Source organism: Lepus europaeus, chromosome X, assembly GCF_033115175.1.
Source record: "Lepus europaeus isolate LE1 chromosome X, mLepTim1.pri, whole genome shotgun sequence".
NCBI lineage: Eukaryota > Metazoa > Chordata > Mammalia > Lagomorpha > Leporidae > Lepus > Lepus europaeus.
Window position 1 is genome coordinate 56,012,219 of NC_084850.1, and position 18,051 is coordinate 56,030,269.

The 18,051-nt window shown below is 35.2% G+C and overlaps 1 protein-coding gene and 1 pseudogene across 1 annotated transcript in view; one reads left to right on the forward strand and one right to left on the reverse strand.

Annotated features, from left to right (window-relative positions):
• The window catches only part of HTR2C (5-hydroxytryptamine receptor 2C), a 208,246-nt gene that overhangs the window by 149,887 nt on the left and 40,308 nt on the right, over positions 1–18,051 (forward strand). The window lies entirely within an intron of this gene.
• LOC133753625 (ADP-ribosylation factor-like protein 5A) lies at positions 8,944–9,471 on the reverse strand (annotated as a pseudogene).

Consider the following 18,051-nt stretch of genomic DNA (forward strand, 5'->3'; position numbering starts at 1 on the left):
CTTTTATTTAATGAATATAAATTTCCAGTGTACAGCTTATGGGTTACAATGGCTTCCCCCTCCCAAAACTTCTCTCCCACCCACAACCCTCCCCTCTCCCCTTCCATTCACATCAAGATTCATTTTCAATTCTCTTTATATACAGAAGATCAATTTAGTATATATTAGGTAACGATTTCAACAGTTTGCCCCCATATAGCAACACAAAGTGAAAAAAAAAATACTGTTGGAATACTAGTTATAGCATTAAATAAGAGTGTACAGCACATTAAAGACAGAGATCCTACATAATATTTTTTTAATTAATTAATTTTCTATGCCATTTCCAATTTAACACCAGGTTTTTTTTTTTCATTTCCAATTATCTTTATATACAGAAGATCGATTCAGTATATAATTAGTAAAGATCTCATCAGTTTGTACCCACACAGAAACACAAAGTGTAAAAATACTGTTTCAGTACTAGTTATAGCATCTCTGCACATTAGACAACACATTAAGGACAGATCTCACATGGGATGTAAGTACACAGTGACTTCTGTTGCTGACTTAACAATTTGACACTCCTGTTCATGGCGTCAGTAATCTCCCTAGGCTCTAGTCATGAGTTGCCAGGGCTATGGAAGCCTTTAGAGTTCGCTGACTTTGATCTTATTCCGATAGGGTCACAGTCAAAGTGGAAGTTCTCTCCTCCCTTCAGAGAAAGGTACCTCCTTCTTTGATGGCCCCGTTCTTTCCACTGGGATCTCACTCACAGAGATCTTTCATTTAGGTCTTCTTCTTCTTTTTTTCTTTTCCATGGTATCTTGGCTTTCCATGCCTACAGTACTCTCATGGGCTCCTCAGCCAGATCCGAATGCCTTAAGGGTTGATTCTGAGGCCAGAGTGTTGTTTAGGACGTCTGCCATTCTATGAGTCTGCTGTGTATCCCACTTCCCATGTTGGATCTTTCTCTCTCTTTTTGATTCTATCAGTTAGTATTAGCAGACACTTGTCTTGTTTGTGTGATCCCTTTGATTCTTAGACCTATCAGTGTGATCAACTGTGAACTGAAATTGATCACTTAGACTATTGAGATGGCATTGGTACGTGCCCCCTTGATGGGATTGTATTGGAATCCCCTGGCACATTTCTAACTCCATCATTTGGGGCAAGTCTGATTGTGCATGTCCCAAATTGTACATCTCCTCCCTCTCTTTTTCCACTCTTAAATTTAACAGGGATCACCTTTCAGTTAAAATTTAAACACCTAAGAATAATTGTGTGTTAATTACAGAGTTCAACCACTAGTACTAGAACAACAACAACAAAAACAACAACAAATACTAAAAAGGATAAAGTATTACATTGTACATCTAGAGTCAGGACAAGAGCTGATCAGTTCATTGTTTCTTATAGTATCCATTTCACTTCAACAGGTTTCCCATTTCTTTTGATTTTTTAAAATTTCTTTCATCAATAGTGTAATTATAGAAATCTTCTGCCTCTTTGGTTAAATTTATTCTAGGCTTTTATTTTATTTTGTAGCTATTGAAAATGTAATTGCTGTATTGATTTCTTAACCAGATGATAGACTATTGATACATAATAATGCTATAGATTTTAGCACGTTAACTTTGTATCCTGCAAGTTTGCTGAATTAATTAGTTTTAACAGCCTTCGGTAGCATCTTCTGCATATCAGATCATGTCCTCTGCAAACATTGACAATTTGACTTCCTCCTTATTGATTTTGATGTCCTTTATTTCTTTTACTTGCCTAATTGCTCTGGTGAGGGCTTCCAGTACTTTGTTGAATGAAAGTAATAACACTGGGCATCCTTGTCTTATTTCAGATCTTAGAGAGAAAGCCTTCAACTTTTCCCCATTCAATCTGATGCTAACTATTGGCATATTATGTGTGACATTTATTATATTGCAATGTGCTCCTTCTATATCGAATTTGTTTAGGGTTTTCATCCTTGAGAGATGTTGAATTTTATCAAATGGCTCTTGCACTTTTTAAATGATCATATGATATTGTCCTTCATTCTGTTAATGTGAGGTATCACGTTTATTGATTTGTTCATATTGAACCATCATTGCATCCCCAGAATGAATCATATCTGACCATAATAAATAATCTATTAAATGTATTGTTGGATTTTCTTTGATAGTATTTTGCTGAGGATTTTTACATCTATGTTCTTAAGGCTTAGTGAGCTGCAATTTCCTTTTTTGTTGTGTCCTTGTCTGGTTCTAGGTATTATAGTAGTATTGGCCTCACAGAATGAGTTTGAAAGAATTCTGTCCCAATTTTGCAATGGTTTATGAAGAACTGGTGCTAATTCTCCATTAAATGTTTGATAGAACTCAGCAGTGAAATCATCTACTCCAGGGATTTTCTTTGATGGGAGACTTTGTCTTACTGATTCAATTTTACTACTCATTATTAGTCTGTTTAGGTATTCTATTTTCTCACGATTCAGTCTTGATAAGGTATATGTGTTATGATATTTATCAATTTATTCTATTATTAAATTTGTTTCCATACACTCATTCATAATGTCACTAGCAATCCCTCATATTTCTTTGGTGTCAGTCATGTCTCCATTGACTTCTCTGATTTTGTGTATTTCTATCTTTACTTTTTTTCTTAGTAAGTGTAGATAATGATTTGTTTATTTTCTTCATCTCTTCAGAGAACCAGCTCTTTGTTTCAATTTTTTTTTGTATTATTGTCCTCTATGTCATAAGCTTTGAGTTTATAATTTATTTTCTAATTTTTGGTTTGATTTATTCACAATTTTCTAGTTCCATGAAGTGCAGCAAGAAATCATTTATTTGATATCTTTCAACTGTTTTGATACAGGCATTTATTTTTATAAAATCCCTTCTTAACACTGCTTATGTTGCATCATAGGTTTTGGTATGCTGTGTCCTCATTTTCATTTATTTCTAATTTTTTTTAATTTCATCCATAATTTCTTCTTTGGACCATTGGTTGTTCAGGAGTCAGTTGTATAATTTCCATCTATTTATATAGTTTTCAAGGTTTTTCTTACAATTGTTTTTGAGTTTTTTTACAATGTGTTCAGAAAAAAACTACTCAATATGATTTATTTTAAATTGGTTGAGACTTGATTTGTTACTTACCATATGACCTACTCCATAGATTATTCCATGTGCTATTGAGAAAGATGTGTGTTCTTCAACTGTTGGGTTGTATACTCTATAGACGCCTCATGCACAATTGATCTACGGTGGAATTTAACTGTTGTTTCTTTGTTGAGTTTTTGCCTGGAAGCTTTGTACATTTCTGAGAGTGAGGTGTTAAACTTCCCTTCTGCTATTGAATTGGGGCATTTTCTCACTTTGGGACTATTAATATTTGCCCTATGTGTTTGGGTGCCCCCAATATTGCATATGTATGTATTTAGAATTATTATTTCCTCTTGCTGAATTTAATCCTTTATTATTATATGGCAACTTCATCTGACTGTGTTTTACTGCTTTGGCTTTAATATCTCTTTTATCTGATAGAAGTATGGCTACTCCTGCTTTCTTTGGGTTCCATTTGCATGAAATATATTGCTCCATCTTCTCAATTTCAATCTCTCTATGTGTTTACAGTTGAACTGAGTTTCTTGTAAACAGTATATAGTTTAAAAAAAAAACAAAAATCTGGTCACACTATGTCTTTAATTTGAGAATTTAGCCTATTTACATTTAAGATAACTATTTCTAGATATGGTTTACAACTGCCATTTTTATCTGTATTTTATATATTTTTTGTAATTTCTTTCTCCCTCTGTTATAATCTTCATTTGTGTGTGAGTTTTTCTAGTAGTTATGCTTTTATTCCATGTTTATTATTTTTGGTAAGTCTATTGTAAATTTTTTGATTTTTCATTATCATGAGGCTTCCAAAAATTCTTTTGGTTATTACAATCTATTTTGAAATTATAGCAACTTAACATTGATTATATAGATAAGGAAAGAGACAAAAAGGAATTAAAATACCAATAAAAATTTTATACTTATGCTCCATTTCTCCCATTTTGAATTTATGGTGTTCCATTTCACTTATTTATATAATGTCAATGTCTTAAAATTTTAGTGTAATGATTTATTTTAGTCTCCACACTAAAGATATGAAAAGTTCATGTACCATGTTTGCAATATGAAAGTATTCTGAATTTCTTTGTATCATTACTCTTAGCAGTGAGTTTTCTACCTTCCAAGATTTTTTTTCCTTGCACTCATTAGCACTTCTTTCTTTCCTTTTAAAAAATTTCAACGAACATGTCTTTTAACACAGGTCTGATGATGAAAAATTCTCTCAGTTTTTATTTGGGAATGTCTTTATCTCTCTCACATATGTGAAGGATAGCTTTGCTGGATACAGTATTCTTGGCTGGTATTTTGTCCCTTTAGTACTGTAAAAGTCTTATCCCACACCTTTGTGCCTGTTAAAGTTTCTGCTGAGAAGCCTGCTGTCAGGTGATTGGGACCACTGTATGTGTTATTCACTTTTCTCTTGAAGCTTTGAGAATTCTCTGTTTATGTTTAATCTTAGAGAGCTTGAAATAATACATCATGGGGTAGACTTGATTGGGTTGACTCTGACTGGCGATCTTTGATATTCTTGTACATGGATACTTGTATCTTTCTCAAGGTTTGGGGAGTTTTCACTTGTTATCACTTCGAATATGCTTTCTAGCCATTTGGCATTCTGAAGTTCCTCTTGAATCCCAATCATTTCAATATATGCTCTACCTGTGCTCCGAAAGTTTCCATAATCTTTCTTCATTACTCTTGATGATTTTTTTCTTCCTCCCAATGTGTATTTTCAAAAAGCCTGTCTTCGGGACCACTGATTCTTTTTATATTATTTAATAAATATAAATTTACAAAGTACAACTTTTGCATTGTTGTGGTCTTTCCCCCCATAACCTCCCTCCCACCCACAACCATCCCATCTTCCACTCCCTCTCCCATCCCATTCTTCATCAAGATTAATTTTCAATTATTTTTATATACAGAAGATCAACTTAGTATATACTAAGTAAAGATTTCAACAAACTGCACTCACACAGCCACACAAGATATAGAGTACTGTTCAACTAGTAGTTTTACTGTTAATTCTCATAGTACAACACATTAAGGACAGAGATCCTACATGGGGAGCAGGTGCACAGTCACTCCCGTTGTTGATTTAACAATTGACACTCTTATTTATGATGTCAGTAATCACCTGAGGTTCTTGTCATGAGCTGCCAAGGCTATGAAAGCCTCTTGATTTCTTCAACTCTGCTCTTATTTAGACAAGGCCATAACACAGTTGAGGTTCCTTCCTCCCTTCAGAGAAAGGTACCTCCTTCTTTGATGGCCCATTCTTTCTGCTGGGATCTCATTCACCAAGATCTTTCATTCAGGTAATTTTTGCCACAGTGTATTGGCTTTCCATGCCTGCAAAACTCTCATGGACCTTTTAGTCAGATCCAAATGCCTTAAGGGATGATTCTGAGGCCAGAGTGTTGTTTAGGGCATTTGTCATTCTATGAGTCTGCTGTGTATCCTGCTTCCCCCGTAGGATCATTCTCTCCCTTTTAGTTCTATCTTTCAATATTTGCAGACACTGGTCTTATTTGTGAAATCTTATCGACACTTAACCTATCTTTTTGATCAATTATGTATTTAAACTGATCACTTTAACAAGTGAGATGGCATTGGTACATGCCTCCTTGATGGGATTGAATTGGAATCCCCTGGCACATTTCTAGCTCTACCATTGGAGGTAAGTCTGAGTGAGCATGTATCCCACTGTATTTCTCCTCCCTCTCTTATTCCCACTCTTATATTTAACAGAGATCACTTTTCAGTTAATTTTAAACACCTAAGAATAATTGTGTATTAATTACAGAGTTCAACCAATGGTATTAAGTAAAACAAAAAAATACTGAAAGGAATAAAATAGTAAGTTGTTCCTCAACAGTCATGACAAATGTTGATCTGATAATTGTTTCTCATAGTGTCCATTTCACTTCAACAGGATTCCTTTTAGGTGCTCAGTTAGTTGTCATCAACCAGGGAGAACATATGGTATTTGTCCCTTTTGGACTCAGCATTATATTTTCCAGATTCCTCCATTTCGTTGCAAATGACCAGATTTCATTTTTTTTACTGCTGTTCACTGATTCTTATTTCTGATCTTTTCTGCTTTGGTTCCTTCAATCATGTTTTTGTTTTGTTTTCTTTTGTTTTAAACTGTATTGGGGCCAGTGCTGTGGTGTAGCAAGTAAAGCTGCCACCTGCAGTGCTGGCATCCCATATGGGCACTGGTTTAAGTTCCAGCTGCTCCACTTCTGATCCAGCTCCTGGTATATGCACCTGGGAAATAGTGAAAGAGGGCCAAGCTCTTGTGCCTCTGCACCCACCTGGGAGACCTGGAAGAAGCTCCTGGCTTTGGATCAGCCCAGTTCTGGCCATTGTGGCCATCTGGGGAGTGAACCAGCAGATGGAAGATCTTTCTCTCTCTCTCTCTCTCTCTCTCTCTCTCAGCCTCAGTCTCTCTGTAACTCTGCCTTTCAAAGAAATAAATAAATCTCTTAAAAATGTATTGATATAAAGAGAACAGAGTTCACACATTTCATGGGTACAGTTCCAAGAAGAGAAGCATATTTCCCTCTCTACCTCATTACCCCGAATTCCTCTCCCTCCCTCCCCACTCTTTATCAGTTTTTGCAAACATGTAATTTTAATCCACTCCATATTCGCAGGCTTAATTTGCTACTAAAATTAATTTTCAACAAGTAAAAAGTAGGAAGGCCTAATTCCACAGGAGTATATATAAGGGTTAAAAATGTATATGTGAGACCGGTGCTGTGGCTCAACAGGCTAATCCTCCACCTAGCAGCACCGGCACACCGGGTTCTAGTCCCGGTCAGGGTGCCGGATTCTGTCCCAGTTGCCCCTCTTCCAGGCCAGTTCTCTGCTGTGGCCCAGGAGTGCAGTGGAGGATGGCCCAAGTCCTTGGGCCCTGCACCCCATGGGAGACCAGGAGGAAGCACCTGGCTCCTGCCTTCGGATCAGCGCAGTGCGCCGGCCGCAGCGCGCCAGCCACAACAGCCATTGGAGGGTGAACCAACGGCAAAGGAAGACCTTTCTCTCTGTCTCTCTCTCTCTCTCTCTCACTGTCCACTCTGCCTGTCAAAAAAATTCATATCTGAAAATATCCACTTAATTACTATACAATTTTGTATTCTGTATTAACTGCCACATATTACAGAAACCATGTTTGTCTTTTTTGAGACTGATTTATTTTACTGAGCATAATGGTTTCCAGCTGCATCCATTTTGCTAAAAAGGACAGGATTTCATTCTTTTTTATGGCTGAGTAGTATTCCATAGTGTATACATATCATATTTTCTTTTTTTAATTGTCAAATAACACATTTATGTGGAAGATACAAGAAAACTTACAAAAACAAAAAATTCCTACAAAATAATAAATTTGCAAATTAATTAATGCTATTGCTTGAATATGCCTTACTTAACTTTCAAATTCATTTAACTGCTTCACATATAATTTAATACTTAAAAAGACTATAGCTAAATTATTTGATAATATTTATAGAGCATTGCTTCTCTGTGTAGACATGTTTCCTATCAGTACTCAATTAATGCTAAAAAGAAAAAATAATAGTTTTTTATTGCAATTTATGATTGATTTATGAATTAACAATTTAGTTAGCAATTTAGATGACATAATGATCAACAAAAAAAATAATCTGGTAACTGCTCATTGTACAGTTTTGTTCATAGTAATCTGAAATCAAGAATTTGATAACATATTCGATTTAGTTGCATTACATGCTTTCATATGTGGGATTGAACAACAAAAAGAGGTACACAGTAAACTTTTGATTTTTCCTTTCCTTTTTTTTTTTTAGAGCAGCTCCATGATTTGGGGGCTGGCTAGTACAACACAGAGAACAAAAAGAAAGCATACAAATGGTACAATGGTAGTTACCACCAATGCCAGTGCTGATCTCATTATGATTATAACCAAAGATATTATTAATTTTTGTGTTACTTGCTTTTCTTTAGCATATAAACCAAAGCCATTAACTTGACTTGAGTTATATACACAATACATACACAAAATACTTTTCATAAGTAATATTACATTTTAAAATATTAGAATCCTAGTATCTGTGCTGATTTGTAGTTTGCCTTAATTGAACAAGAAAATAACAGCATTCAACTAGGGTGTGTATACTGATACTAAAGCTCTTTTTTTTTTAAGATTTTTCATTTATTTATTTGAGAGGTAGAGTTACAGACAGTGAGAGGCAGAGACAGAGAGAAAGGTCTTCCTTCTTTTGGTTCACTCCCCAAATGCCTGCAACGGTCAGAGATCTGCTGATCTGAAGCCAGGAGCCAGGTGCTTCTTTCTGGTCTCCCATGTGGATGCAGGGGCCTAAGCACTTGGGCCATCTTCTACTGCTTTCCCAGGCCACAGCAAAGAGCTGGATAGAAAGAGGAGCAGCCGAAACTAGAACCGGCACCCATATGGGATGCTGGCACCGCAGGCGGAGAATTAGCCAACTGCGCCACAGCGCCACCACACTAAAGCTCCTGAAAGTTTAGAATGCATTTCTTTCCCTTTGTACTTACCACAGGCTACACAATGTCCTGAAAACATTCATTATTAGAAAAATGTCAATCACAGCTTTCATAACTTACTTTGGAAAGAATAATAAGAAAGTAAGTTAGAAAGTGAGATTTCATCTGTGTTTTCAAACAAGTGGTCTGAATTTCTCTTCTTATAGAAAATATTTAAATCGCTTTATTATTAATATATCTAAACCATTATATTTTGAAGCTTTCCAGTAGAGACCAGCAAACTGTTTACACGAAGTTTGTAAGAAGAGGTCAGTAGAGATTATCTAATCTTAAATCATGGCATCATCCATTCAAATCCTTGATGTAATCCCTTGCTAGTAAGAACACATAAGGCTGTTACCAATGGATATGCCACTGGTGATCTTTGATAGAAGTCAGCTTCAAAAACTGAGATTTTTCAGCTACAGTCATCCATTCTTTAACATCTTTTTTATTAGCAAAAATCAGCAATCCAGCTTTCCTTAAATTCTCATGTGCTAACATTTCATAGAGTTCTTCTCTAGTCACAGAAATCCTCTCTCTATCTGAACTATCCACAACAACTATTACTAACTCTTAGTATAGTAAGTGGTCCAGGAAGAATGAAGAAATTCTTGGCCACCAGTATCCCACATTAGGAAATGTGTATTATTAATCACTACTCTTCTACATTACTTCCTATTATAGGGGATGTATATACAACTTTATTCATAGAAAATTACTAGAGGATGATAGTTTTCTTTGCATTATCCAGCCCAACAATTATAACTTTGTGTTCCTGGTGATTGAACAGTGTCCATATCCTGGTGAAGAGAATTCCCATTCTCAGGCAATAGAGCCCCTCCAGCCACCCAGGGCCACCTGGCCTTCCCGGGCTCACGCTGAGGGGCAGAAACATGTGCTGGAGCCTCCACCTCTGCTGCTGCTGCTCCTGCACTGGCCACTGCCCCCTTCGAGGGAACTGGAAGAAGACCAAGCCCAGGCCACCCTGCCCCACCGCTGCCACCATAGCAGTCACCTGACTCACGGACATCACTGCTGTGTTGTCTGCGATGAGCCTCTCAGACCACCAACCTCCCCAGCTCCTCTACATCAGCTGTGGTGGTAGCATCTCCATGCAGATGGCCTCCATATTCTTAATCCAGTCAATAGCTAATGGAATCTGGGTTGATTCAATGTCTTAACTATGTTAATTGAGCTACAATAAACATAGGGGTACATTTCATTTTCTTTGGGTAAATTCCAGGGAATGGGATAGCTGGGGCATATGGTAGATCTATTTTCAGATCTCATCTCCAGTCTTCAATAATGGTAGTACTAGTTTATATTCCAACCAACAGTGAATCAGGAAACCTTTTCCCCCAATCCTAGCCTGCATTTGTTATTTTTTGATTTTTGTGTGATAGCCATTCAAACTGAGGTGAGGTGAAACTCATTGTGGTTTTGATTTACATTTCCCTGATGGCTAATGATCCTGAGCATTGTTTCATGCATCTGTTTACCATTTGTAGTTCATCCTTTGAAAAATGACTGTTCCTGTTCTTTGCCCATTTCTTAACTGTGTTTGTTTTGTTGTTGTTGAATTTCTTGAGCTCTTTGTCAATCCTGGCTGTTAATCCATTATCATTTGCATAGTTTGCAAATATTTTCTCTCATTCTGTCAGTTGCCTCTTCACTTTGTGGAATGTTTCATTTGCAAAGAAGCTTCTTAGCTTGCTATAATCCCATTTGTCTATTTTTGTTTTTATTGCCTGTGCTTCTGGGTCTTTCCCAAGAAGTCTTTGCCTATGCCAATGTCTCACAGAGTTTCCCCCCGTGTTTTCCTCTTGTAATTTTATTGTATCAGGTTGTAGATTTAGATCTTTGATCCATTTTAACTTGATCTTTGCATAAGGTGTAAGATAGATCTTATTTACTACTTCTACATGTGTAGATCGAATTTTCTCAGCAACATTTGTTGAAAAGACTGTCCTAGCTCCAGGAATTCATTTTAACTCATTTGTCAAAAATTAATTAGTTTAAGATGTGTGAATAAATTTCTAGGGTTTCTATCCTGTTCTATTGGTCTACAGGTCTGTTTTTGTTCCAGTACCAGGCTTTTTTGGTTATAACTGCCCTGTAGTATGTCTTGAAATCTGGTAATCTGGTATTGTGATACTTTTGGCTTTGTTTTTTATTTGTTTGTTTAAGATTGCTATAGCTATTTCAGGTCTCTTGCATTTCACATGAATTTTAACATATTTTTTCTAGATCTGAGAAGACTGGCATTGGTATTTTGATTGTATCGCATTTAATCTGTAAATCTCTGTTGGTAGTATGGACATTTTGATGATATTAATTCTTCCATTCCATGAACATGGAAGATTTTTCTGTTTTTTTCTCTTCTACTTCTTTCTTTAATGTTTTATAATTTTCAAAGTAGTGATCTTTCACATCCTTGATTAAATTTATTCCAAGGTATTTAAGGTTTTTATAACTATTGTGAATGAGGCTAATCTTACAATTTCTTTCTCAGCCATAGCATTGTTTGTGTATACAAAGGCTATTGATTTTTGTGTATTGATGTTATAACCTGTCACTTTACCAAACTCTTATATGTTCCAATAGTCTCTTAGTAGAATCATGTCATCTGCAAACAGGGATAATTTAACTTCCTCCTTATCTACACTATAGACCAAATGGACCTAATTGATATCTACAGAACATTTCATCTAACGGTTGCAGAATGCACATTCTTTGCAACAATGCATCAAACTTTCTCTAGGATAGACCATATACTAGGGCATACATCAAGTCTCAGCAAATTAAAAAGACTTGAAATCATACCAAGTATCTTTTCAAACCACCATGGAATTAAGCTGGAAATTACCAAATTAAGAAACTCTAGAACATATTCAAACACATGGAGATTGAACAACAAGCTCCTGAATGAACAGTGGGTATTAGAACAAATCAACAGGGAAATCCAAAATTGCCTGGAAACAAATGAATATGATATTACAGCATATCAAAACTTGTGGAATACAGCAAAAACAGTGTTAAGAAGGAACTTTATAGCAATTAGTATCTTCATCAAGAAATTGGAAAGACATCAAATAAATGATCTAATAATGCATCTCAAGGACCTAGAAAAACAACAGCAAACTAAACCAAAAATTAGTAGGAGGAAGGAAATAATTAAAATTAGAGAAGAAATTAACAAAATTGAAACCAAAAAAAAATGATACAAAAGATTAGTGAAATGAAGAGCTAAGTTTTTGAAAAAATAAACAAATTTAATACACCATTGGCCCAACTAACAAAAAAAGAGGGAGAAGACCTAAATCAATAAAATCACAGATGAAAAAGATACGTAACAATGGATACCACAAAAATAAAATGAATCATCAAGAATTACTACAAACAGCTATATGCCACAAATTGGAAAATCTAGAAGAAATGGATTGATTTCTGGATACAGTATGCTAAAATTGAGACATAAAGACATAGAAAACCTAAAAAGGCCAATAACTAAGACTCCCAACAAAGAAAAGCCCAGGACCAGATGGTTTCACTGCTGATTTCTACCAAACTTTTAAACAATGATGAATTTCAATTCTTCTTAAACTATTCAAAATAATTGAAAGAGAGGTAATCCTTCCAAACCCCTTCGATGAGGCCAGCATCACCTTAATTTCAAAGCCAGAAAAAGATACAACAAAGAAAGATAACTATAGACCAATATTCTTGATGAACATAGATGCAAAAATCCTCAACAAAATACTAGATAATCTAATCCAACAATACATCAGAAAGATCATTCACCAAGACCACGTGGGATTTATCCCTGGTATGCAGGGATGGTTCAACACATGTAAATCAATAAATGTGATATATCATATTAACCAATTAAAGAATAAAAACCCTATAATTATCTCAATAGATGAAGAGAAGGCATTTGATAAAATACAACATCCTTTCATGATAAAAACCTTAAGAAAATTAGGTATAGAAGGAACAGTCCTCAACACAATCAAAGCAATATATGACAAACCCATAGCCAGCATCATATTGAATGGGGAAAATTTGGAAGCATTTCCATTAAGATCCAGAACCAGAGAAGGATGCCCACATTCACTAATGCTCTTCAATATAGTTCTGGAAGTTTTACCCAGAGCCATTAGGAAAGAAAAATAATCTATCATGTTTTTATTTCACTTAGTGTACTTTTTAATTGAAGGATTACTGTTTGATTTTTGCTTAATTACTTCTATATCTATGTATTCTCTCCATTTTAATATTAAATAGTTTGTGTTCTCTTAAAATTCATTGAGTTTCCTTAAAACTGATAATTTGAAATCTTCAAGTTTTTGAAAATTTCAATCCTTGGGTGGTTGGTTTCTGGCTCCTTATTGCACAATTTTATAGTGGGCCTAGCACTAGGGTTAACTTCCATCTCCCTCCCCCAAAAAGGAAGGATTTTGCTCCAAATTGCTCCTTGGAGGCTGTGGAGGAGTACATGGACAACCCTTTCCTTCCTACTTTCTTCAATGTGACTTTTGTAATTATTATACTAATACCAGGCACTACATTCTCCTACCTGGTTTCTGTGCCTGTTGTGAAATTGACTTGATGTGTTAAATGTTGTCCAAGTTGGTGTCTTGCTAGGGAGGCAGTCCCTGGAGCATCTTCCTTAACCATCATCTTGGTTCCCTCCCTCTCTCTGTATTTCTAACATACATGATTTGGTACACAACAACAACTCACATGAACTCTTATAAAATGAATTATGATATTAATATAAACATATTAGCTTTCTTTGGTTATTGTTAGCATCTTATTTTTTTCTATCATTTATATTCCTATAACTAAGACATAATTCACACAAATTCAGTTTTAAAGGGTAAAATTCAGGGCTATTTGATACATCACAAAGGTATATTGCCATCATCACTACTCAATTTCATAAAAATCTATAATTCCACAGAGGTATTGCTTACTTGTGCCAGTTCCAAACTGTTTTGATTATAACTGCTCTATAGGATGTCTTAAAATCTGGTATTGTGATGATGTTGACTTTTGGTTTTGTTGTTTCAGAGTGTTTTAGCTATTCTTGTTCTCTTGTGTTTCCATATACATTTTAGCATCATTTTCTCTAGATTTGAGTAGCATGTAACATATTTTGATTGAACCTGTAAATTGCTTTCAATAATATAGACATTTTGATGTTATTAATTCTTCCAATCCACGAACACGGAACATTTTCCCATTTTATGTGTATTCTGTTTCTTTTTTAATGTTGTAATTTTGATCGTAGGGATCTTTCACGTCCTTGGTTAAATTTATTACAAAGTATTTAAAATTTTTTTAGCTATTATGAATAGGATTGATCTTAGAAGAGAAGTGCCTTGTCAGCCGTGGGATGGTCTGTGTATACAAAGGCTATTGATTTTTGTGTGTTAGTTTTATATAGTGAAACTTTACCAAACCAGTTTATAAGTTCCAAAAGTCTCTTTGTGGAGTCTTTTGGTTCTCCATATATAGAATCATGTCATCTGCAAATAGGGCTAAGTTTATTTCCTCCCTTCCAATTTGTGTAACTTTGACTTCTTTATTTGCCTAATGGCTCAGGCTAAAACTTTCAGGACTACATTGAATAGCAATGGTGAAATTGGGCGTCTTTGTGTAGTTCTGGATCTTACTGGAAATGCTTCCAACCTTTCCCCGTTCGATAAGATGTTGGCTGTGGGTTTGTCATAAATTCACTCCCTTTCAGTTGTATTCAATTGCTTGAGAGAATTGTAATCAGTTTTTCTTTAAAAAACTGGTAGAATTCAGCATTCAAGAAATCCAGTCCTGGGCTTTTCTTTGTTGGGAGGGTGTTTTTTACAGATTTCAATCATTATCTTGGATATTGCTCTGCTTAGGCTTTTTGTTTCTTTATGACTCAATTTTGGTGGATTGTACATGTACATGTCTAGGAATCTATACATTTCATCTAGACTTTCTAATTTACTGGCTTATTGCTGTTTGTAGTAATTCCTGATGATTCTTTTTATTTCTGAGGTATCCATTGTTACATCACCTTTTTCATCTGTGATTTTATTAATTCGGGTCTTCTCTTTTTCTATCTATTTTTTTTTTTGGTTGGTTTGTACAATGGTGTATCAATATTGTTTACTTTTTCAAAAAACCAGCACTACATTTCACTGATCTTTTGTAATTTTTGTTTCAATTTTGTTTATTTCTTCTCTAATTTTAATTATTTCTTTCCTCCCACTAATTTGAGTTTTGGTTTGTTGTTGTTTTTCTAGGTCCTTGAGATGCATTAATTGTTTATTAATTATTTATTTGATGACTTTCTAATTTCTTGATTTAGGTGCCAATTGCTATAGACTTCCCTCTTAACTCTAGTTTTGCTGTATCCCATAAGTTATGATACAATGTATTGTCATCTTCATTTGGTTCCTGAAATTTTTTATTTCCCTTTTGATTTCTTATATTACTGTTCATTCAGGAACATGTTGTTCAGTCTCCATGTGTTTGTATATTTTCTAGAGATTCTTGAGTTGTTAATTTCCAGATTCATTCCATTGGAGTCAAAAACAATGCATGGTATGATTTCATTTTTTTTTAATTTGCAGAGACTTGCTTTATGGCCTACCAAATGGTCTATCATAGAGAACGTTCAAGCACTGATGGAAAGAATTTGTATTCTGCAACTGTGGGAATAAAGGTTCTGTAGATATCAGTTAGGTCCATTTGGTCCTTAGTATTAAGTAGCTCTGTTGTTTTTTGATTTTTCTGCCAAGCTGATCTGTACTTTGATGAAAGAGGGCTGTTAAAGTCCCCCATTACTGCTGCATTGGAGTCTATGACTCCCTTTAGGTCCATTAACATTTGTTTTAAACAGAGAGCTCTGTGGCATTGGGTACATATACATTTATTATAGTCAATTCTTCCTTTTAAATTAATCTCTTCATCATTACATAATGCTCTTTTTTTACATTTTTAATAGTTTTAATGTTAAAGTCTATTTTGTCTGATATTAGAATGACTACACTTGCTCGTTTTTGGCTTCTGTTAGCAAGGAATATCTTTTTCTATCCTTTCACTTTCAGTCTATGTGTATCTTTTTTGGTAAGATATGTTTCTTGTAGGCAGCAAAGAGATGGATCTTGTTTTTTAATCCATTCAGCTAGTGTATATCTTTTAATTGGAAAATATAGGCCATTTACATTCAAGGTTATTATTGATAATTAACAGTTTAGCCCTATCATTTTCCCATAAATATACTTATTGTTTGCTTCCACTTTCTATTATCCTGTTTTTTTTATTGCAGTTCTTTCTTTTAAACTTTTATTAAATAAATACAAATTTCTAAAGTACAACTTTTGGATTATAGTGGCTTCCTCCCCCCCATAACTGCCCTCCCACCCACAACCATCCCATCATCCACTCCCTCTCCCATCCCATTCTTCATCAAGATTCATTTTCAATTATCTTTATATACAGAAGATCAACTTGGTATATACTAAGTAAAGATTTCAACAGTTTGCACCCACACAGAAACACAAAGTATAAAGTACTGTTTGAGTACTAGTTATACCATTAATTCACAGAGTACAACACATTAAGGACAGAGATCCTACATGGGGAGTAAGTGCACAGTGACTCTTGTTGTTTATTTAACAATTGACACTCTTATTTATGAAGTCAGTAAAAACCCGAGGCTCTTGTAATGAGCTGCCAAGGCTATGGAAGCCTCTTGAGTTTGCCAGCAATGATCTTATTTAGACAAGGCCATAATCAAAGTGGAAGTTCTCTCCTCCCTTCAGAGAAAGGTGCCTCCTTCTTTGATGGCCCATTCTTTCCGCTGGGATCTTACAGAGATCTTTCATTTAGGTCATTTTTTCCATTTTTTGCCACAGTGTCTTGGTTTTGCAGGCATGAAATACTCTCTTTGTAGATTCTGGTTATTAATCCTTTATCAGTTGCATAGTTTGCAAATATTTTTCCCTTTCTGTCAGTTGCCTCTTAACCTTCCTGACTGTTTCTTTTGCAGTAAAGAAATTTCTCAATTTGATGTAATCCCAATTGTTAATTTTGGCTTTGACTGCCTGTGCCTCTGGGGTCTTTTCCAAGAAGTCTTTGCCTGTGCCTATATCTTGCAAAGTTTCTCAGATGTTCTCTAATAATTTGAAGGTGTCAGATAGTAGATTTAAGTCTTTAATCCATGTTGAGTGGATTTTTGTGTAAGGTGAAAGGTAGGGGTCTTGCTTTATGCTTCTGCATGTGGAAATCCAGTTTTCCCAGCAAAATTTGTTGAATAGACTGTCCTTGCTCCAGGAATTGGTTTTAGATCCTTGATCAAATATAAATTAGCTGTAGATGTTTGGATTGATTTCTGGTGTTTCTATTCTGTTCCATTGATCTATCCATCTATATCCATCTGTTTCTGTACCAGTACCATGCTGTTTTGATAACAACTACCCTGTAGTATGTCCTGAAATCTGGTATTGTGATGCCTCCGGCTTTGTTTTTGTTATACAAGATTGCTTTAGCTATTTGAGGTCTCCTGTGTCTCCATATGAATTTCAGCATCATTTTTTCCAGGTCTGAGAAGAATGCCTTTGGTATTTTGATTGGTATTGCACTGAATTTATAAATTGCTTTTGTTAGAATGGACATTTTGATGATGTTGATTCTTCCAATCCATGAGCATGGAAGATTCTTCCATTTTTTGGTATCCTCTTCTATTTCTTTCTTTAAGGTTTTGTAATTCTCATCGAAGAGATCTTTGGCATCCTTGGTTAAGTTTATTCCAAGGTATTTGATTGTTTTTGTGGCTATTGTGAAAGGGGTTGATCTTAGCAGTTCTTTCTCACCTGTGGTATTTCCTGTGTATACAAAGGCTGTTGATTTTCCGACATCGATTTTATATCCTGCTAGTTTCCCAAACTCTTCGATGAGTTCCAGTAGTCTCTTAGTAGAGTTCTTTGGATCCCCTAAATAAAGAATCATATCATGTACAAGGAGGGATAGTTTGAGTTCTTCCTTCCCAATTTGTATCCCTTTAATTTGTTTTTCTTGTCTAATAGCTCTGGCTAAAACTTTCAGAACTATATTGAATAGCAGTGGTGAGAGTGGGCATCCCTGACTGGTACCAGATCTCAGTGGAAATGCTTCCAGCTTTTCCCCTCAATAGGATGCTGCCCGTGGGATTTTCATAAATTGCCTTGATTGTATTCAGAACAGTTCCTTCTATACACAATTTGCTTAGAATTTTCATCATGAAGGGATGTTGTATTTTATTAAATGCTTTCTCTGCATCTATTGAGATAATCATATGATTTTTCTTCTGCAGTCTGTTAATGTGGTGTATCACAATGTTTGATTTGCGAACATTGAACCACCCCTGCAT